This window comes from Pteropus vampyrus, unplaced genomic scaffold (genome assembly GCF_000151845.1).
Source record: "Pteropus vampyrus isolate Shadow unplaced genomic scaffold, Pvam_2.0 Scaffold19, whole genome shotgun sequence".
In the NCBI taxonomy this organism is placed as follows: domain Eukaryota; kingdom Metazoa; phylum Chordata; class Mammalia; order Chiroptera; family Pteropodidae; genus Pteropus; species Pteropus vampyrus.
The window spans coordinates 3,042,951-3,049,290 of NW_011888800.1; the positions used below are offsets into that span (position 1 = coordinate 3,042,951).

General features: G+C 35.7%; 1 pseudogene; it reads right to left on the bottom strand.

Moving 5' to 3' along the window:
* Positions 1-4,408: 4,408 nt before the first annotated feature.
* Positions 4,409-4,527, bottom strand: LOC111736359 (annotated as a pseudogene).
* Between the last annotated feature and the right edge of the window lie 1,813 nt (positions 4,528-6,340).

A 6,340-nucleotide genomic window follows, 5' to 3' on the forward strand; every position in this document is an offset into this window, starting at 1 on the left:
CTTTCAGGCCACACGTACATCCATCAGCACCTCTTTCCTCCCTCTTTGCCTCTTCATTTTTAATAACTTAACTTGCACAATGTTGTTAATAAGCAATCACATTTTGTCTTAGTGAAGACTATTCTCTTTTTAAACTTGGAATTTTGAGACCACAGTATCACATTTCAAAGGAATGAATCCTTCCTTTCTTCCTTCATTTTTCTTCTTTTGTTCTTTTCTTCTGTTTTTAACCAGGGATGAGACCAAAATAGTCTACTAACTTCTGTCACATGCCAAACATTTCTATCATAAACATCATATGTGCAAGAAAAACAAGTGACTATTTTTGCTTAAGCTTAATGTAGAATATTCCTCAGCTATTAACAGTGCCTTGAATTACTTTGATGAAATTATACATAGGAGAGCATTCTACAAACCAACTACCAACATCTGCCCCCAAATCTCCAGGGTGCTGAATTCATCAGCAACTTTCTGACTGTGCCTCAAATGTCACACCTAAAATAAAATGGGAACAATAGGCCTGTTTTCTTACTTTAAACATTTTGCCTAATTTTTCCACTTCTTTAGCATATACTGATATATGTATTTTCCCTAAAGTGATGATACCTCTGCCCTCCTAGCATTTGGCTCTTGAAGTCCCTGATTAAAAGGGAATGCTAAGTCAGATGGAACATGATTGTAATAGTCGTGGTTCTGGATTCCTAGTACTATTTTCGTACATGACACTACACTTGAAGACCCCAAGTATACCTCAGTTACTGCAACAGAAATCAAAAAGAAAACTAGATCATCATTTAACACTATGGCATTCAATTTTGAATTTCACATCTTGGGCTCTCATGGTTGCCTTATTTAAAGCCCCTTTTTTTGCCAACAATTCTTTTGAACTCTGAGAGATGCATTCATCATGATATGAGATTGGATCTGTAGCTCGAGGTACTGGAATAATAATCAGAGGTGTATATATAAACTGAAAACCTCTGCATTTCTCCAAACCATCCCCTGTTATAGGAATGCTAAAATAATGCTAATGCAAGAAAAGATATTCCAGTGTCATTTTAGATTTCAAGCATTGCACATTTGTACCCATGATTATGTCAAAATATACACATAGGAATCATTTGAGTGAGAATTTATTATAAAAAATATAAAAAAACCTAAGCTAGGCTGACCTTGCTTTATTTACTTTTTTTAAATCAGTGCTTGAACTGGAGTTGAATAAATTTGTCCAGCTTAACATGAAATTGTATTGGTCTGGGAATAAAAAAATACAACCGGTAAGCCTATTCATATGGAGTAAAAAGATGAGAACATAAAAGAAACATAAAATATCTCCCTTCTAGCATTAAAAATGCATTTAAAAAATCAAACATACTTTTTTTAATAATATTATGTTTTATGTAAAAAATAAGGAATTGAAAGCTTCAGAAGCAAGGAGATTCACATTTAATTTTGGGGTATCTACCTAGGAGGAAAAAGGGGAAAAGCAGAACAGATATTTGTGGAGTGGTTTTAGGTCCGGGGATCAGATACATCCAGACAGACCGCGAGAGACAAGAATTAATGAATGTTTATCCTTTCATAGCTCTGTGAATTTACTCACTTCTCATATCCAGACTTGTGTGCCTAGGGGAAAAAAAAAACAAACTTTTTTTTTTTTTTTTTGAGAGATTCATCAAATCATTTAACCAGGTAGAATTTAATTGATTCCGATTTTGTTTTCTGGACTCAAAGATCAATAGGACCAAGGTAGCAGTTTTACCTAGCTCACTGTTTACTTTTGAAAGGCTATATTCAGTGAAGTTAGTGTTTCCTCCACCAAAACTGAAAGAAATAGGCATAAATTGATTCTCTGTTGTTATTTTTTGATACTTTTTCGTTGTTCTGTTTTGTTTTGTTTTTTGGTGGTTGTCATTGTTGTTTTTACCACCACAAGCAGATGTTCTTTGGACCAGACTGCTAGAAATGTGTTGTAAAGCTATACAGGTATGGAAACTCAAAAATGGCTAAGAAATTAGTTAGAACTCACTGATTTTAGGAAAGGACTTCTAGTTATTAATCCATAGCCTTTCTGCTTACAGTGTACTTGGTGAAACATTATGGTAAAAATGAAACACAACTCTCAAGACCTCATTTATTTCTAAATAGTCAGTCTAAGGCATATATCTAAGATTTAAAGCTTCAAATTCTATAGCTAGAAGTTCAGTACATAAAAATGAGTTGAAACTAGAGAGAAAATCCTATCTAACTTTCTCCTATGTCAGGTCCCCTTTAAGATCAGCTAGACTTATTCTTTTCAGAAGAAAGAAAAGAAAGAAAGAGAAAAAGCCAACAGGTAAAAAGATCAGATTGTACTTTCCAAGTTTCAGTCTAGAGGGAATTTTTAGTCTTAAGTTATAAATTCCAGAAAATAGAAGTTTATAAGGGAAACAGTGACAGAACCTTAATTATGGCATTGCAAAGGGCAATGCTGTAATAAAAAGGAACTACCCCTGAGATGAAATGCTTAATCTTTGAGTGAGATGTGGCCTAATAACTCAAAAAGAGAGTGGTGCAATGATTCAGCTCCTCACTTTTGCAGACTGTTGCATGCCCTTTATGAAATTCACTGTCACCTTCAACTCCTTCTTTCTGACTAAGCCTCACTTTACTCTGGATCAAGTAGAAAAGAAAGGTCATAAAAAACCAAGCAATGGCAAGTTACTTTTTGGCAGAAGCTTTTTTCCAACATGTGTATCAAAGAATGAGAGAAGCTGGAAAGGACCAAGAGGGGCCATCTGGTCCAATCTCTCTATCTCTCTGCAGATAAAGCCTAAATCATCAAAGACAGAGTAGGGAGGTAGCCCAAAGTTCACTTCTTCAACAAAGAAGGGAGAATTCACATCCTCCCTTAAAAACTGTGCTGGCTTTACAGCCAAGAAATCTGTTATGTGAAACCCAATTCTTATTTGACTTCCTTAGCCTTACACCATTGTCTGTAAACATGAAGTGCCCTCTATAAACATGCTTTGAACACTCAGCAGACTTTATGAAGCCAATCCTTAGCACACTCTATTTATCGAATAATTTAAACTCTCTTAATATTAATTAGTAGAGTGAAGGGTCAATTTCCTAATCTTTCTGTTTTGCTTTTATTTTTTTTTCCCTAGAATCTTCTTGATATTTCCACATTTCTTTTACAATGTACATTCATCATTATAATTCAAACATTTAATGCACTGCCTAGTAAGAAAATAAATGCCAGGGACTACCAAGTGGATGCTCAAGTACACATTAGATAGCAAACCAATTAAACAAGAAAAAGTCATTTTACATTCCAAATAGCCATTTCCTTAGGTTCAGTTTTCTTAATTTAAATCTTATCTAAAATATATTAATTCACTGTGTTTCTTGGTTTAAATATTACACTGATATGCAAACTATGTATCTGACAGCAATGTTATGACACAAAGAAATAACATTTTATGTCCAACAGAGCAATATTTTCAGAAAGCACATAAATTAGCAATGGCCATTGTTTTACTCATAGGAGAACAAAGCAAAACAGATGTTAAGCGATGCATTCATAGACAGGTATGTATGCATCCCATTCCTCCTTAAATCTAGGTGCTAAGACTAAATATTTGCAACAGTCTGCCAGGACTCCAAAGTCATGGCTAGGATAGATCTGGCTCTTCAGTTCTAGGCACCTATAGATACCAAAGACTCACTTAAGAAACTCCTGCAAGGCAAAACAAAACCCATCATGTTTCAGATTCATACTGGAAAAGAAATAGAGAAAACGGGAAACAGAGGCATCCAGGAAAACCACACTGAACTAAGACTTGCTTCTGATTGTTCTTTCCCCATTTCCTTCCCCCAGATAAAAAGAGACTCCTGGATATCTGCTGTCTTGGGGGCGGGAAACAAAAATAAAGCCTACAGTGAGCTTTCTAACCAAGCACCAGAACTGATGAACCCTCTCAGGATTCCTACAGAAAGAAAAAAAACCTTGCAGTGCTCTTAAAAGAGGTAGTTGTCTTCTGGCTAGTGTTTGGGGGAAACAAGGAGGTAAGAGCATCTATAGTGTATCACCTATGGGTGCGATTTGCAAGGGAAAGATACAGAATCCCTTTCCTATCTGAATCTGAGACACTGAATATGTTTCAAGAAGAAAAAACACTGAGAGCATAAACCTCAGTAGTTGACTATATGATTACAGATTAGTGTGGCATTTTTTTTTTGATTTTATAGTTAGAAGCATTAGTTTTTATGTTTGTGTGTCCCCTATAGGATTTTACTGATATATACTTTTATGTGATATCTTTTTTTAATTTATTTAATTATTTTTTTGGTGCGGCAACCCTTGGTTGACCTCACAGATTGCAAGGACCTTGTCAGCTTACAATCCTTTATTTTTTATTTTTTATGCCTACAGCATCTGGCCTTCCTAGGTGGTTTCCCATCCAAGTACTAACCAGGCCTGACCCTGCTTAGCTTCCGAGATCAGACGGGATTGGGCCTGTTCAGGGTGGCATGGCCGTAGATTATGTGATGTATTTTATATTTCTATTTGCATTCTCTTTTGTAAACAGTGAAAAGGTAGTTTATTTTCAAATCCTAGCCAAGCACTGACTTGAAGGAAAGGAGGAAGAGAGGCAGGGAGAGAGAGAGGGAGAGAGGGAGAGAGAGAGGGAGGGAGGGAGGGAGGGAGGGAGACAAAGACCTTTTATAAAGTTTTAATTTTTCTTAGAGAACCTATAAGTAGTCTTCTGTTTGTTTCTCTTCTATGGCAAACTGTTTCTGACTGGAGCAAATTAAAGGATATTTAAAAGTAGTAGATACCTGGGGGGAAAAACTAGTTTCCATAATTACTATAAGCTAGAGCCAGGACAAAATATGCCCAGCTGCTACTAAGGTGATTAACTTTCCAAGTTAGATACAGAAACAGAGATAGATATATAAACACATATATACACATACATATCCATCTGTGTTTATGTATGAAACATTTACAGCAGGTGTATATCAAACAAAGCTTGCACCCAAAATACTAGATTCATCTCTAGTCATGAAAATTTGTGTACTTTTAACATTAAATTTAAGATTGCATGTGATGGATTTACTGTGATATAACATGATATTCTGAGATAGAACATAAAATCTTTCCTTTTTGATCTAAAGTCTATCAGCATTATGGCCATAGATAAAACAGAGGCGTTGCAACAGAGAACCTCAATGATTGTATTTTGCCATAATGTCATGAATGTTAATGATCATTTTGTGGCAATAGCTACACTACTATATGAGAGCAATTATGTCATTTAATAGAAAGCATACATAGTACTAAAATGCCTTACTTTAAAAAAAAAAAATGAAGAGTTTTCTGCACTACCTGACTTGATTATAGCAATCCTCAGGCTCACACATGAAATCTGAGTTGGCTATTGATAACATCAGGTTCAAAAGCTTGAACCTGGATGACGTTTTGCAGATCCACCACCTGCCACTCATGCTTTCCAACACCTTTGTTCAAACTTGCTTGAAAGAATCTCATATACTTTAATCCTCAAAACACTGAAAAATGTTTTGTGCCACAGGCGTTAAATTTGTAAACTTTTTTTAACCTCTCTATTAAATACCAGGAATTTTAGTCTGATTCTGACAGTGACCTGTGTAAAGATTTTAATGCTCATTTAATGCACACATTTTTTCGTGTTCCATTGCTGGTGCTTGCTCACTGTTGGTAAATGCCAAATGCATCTGGGGGAAGAGTTTTGAAAACAATTCGACAGCATGAAAAGTTCCAACAATAAAACAGAACTCTTTACATTGCAAAGCCAAACAAATAACTTGAGCACGTGTAATTGAATAAATCCTGAGCTTCCGTGCAGATGGCTGTTTTTATTATCTATGCCGGGATCTGCTGAAGGTTCTTCACATCCTGTGTGTGTGTAAGCATGTGAGTGTGTGTATAGGGCTTATTTTATATGAGATTTGGCATATTTCATGTGGCAGGCTGTTGAAAAATGAATAAAGACAGGAGAAAAAAGGCAATGTACATCCCATTGGTAATGAAGGCGAGCCAGGTTGCTGCCTGCCATGTGCCAGTTCTCGAGGATTGCCCACGGGCTCCCAAGATCATTTCTTTGCCCCTAGATTTTCATGTCGAATTATCACTCACAATCTCTAAATGAACATGCCTCTTATTTTATTTAAGACACATTGGGCACTTGTGTTTGACTTCCTGCTAGGCAATGCAATATTTAATGTACACTACATACACAACTGGGAAAAAATAATGTCCATATAAGCATAATTTTGAATTTTTTTTTCTATTTTTGCAAAGGGATATCTCTGC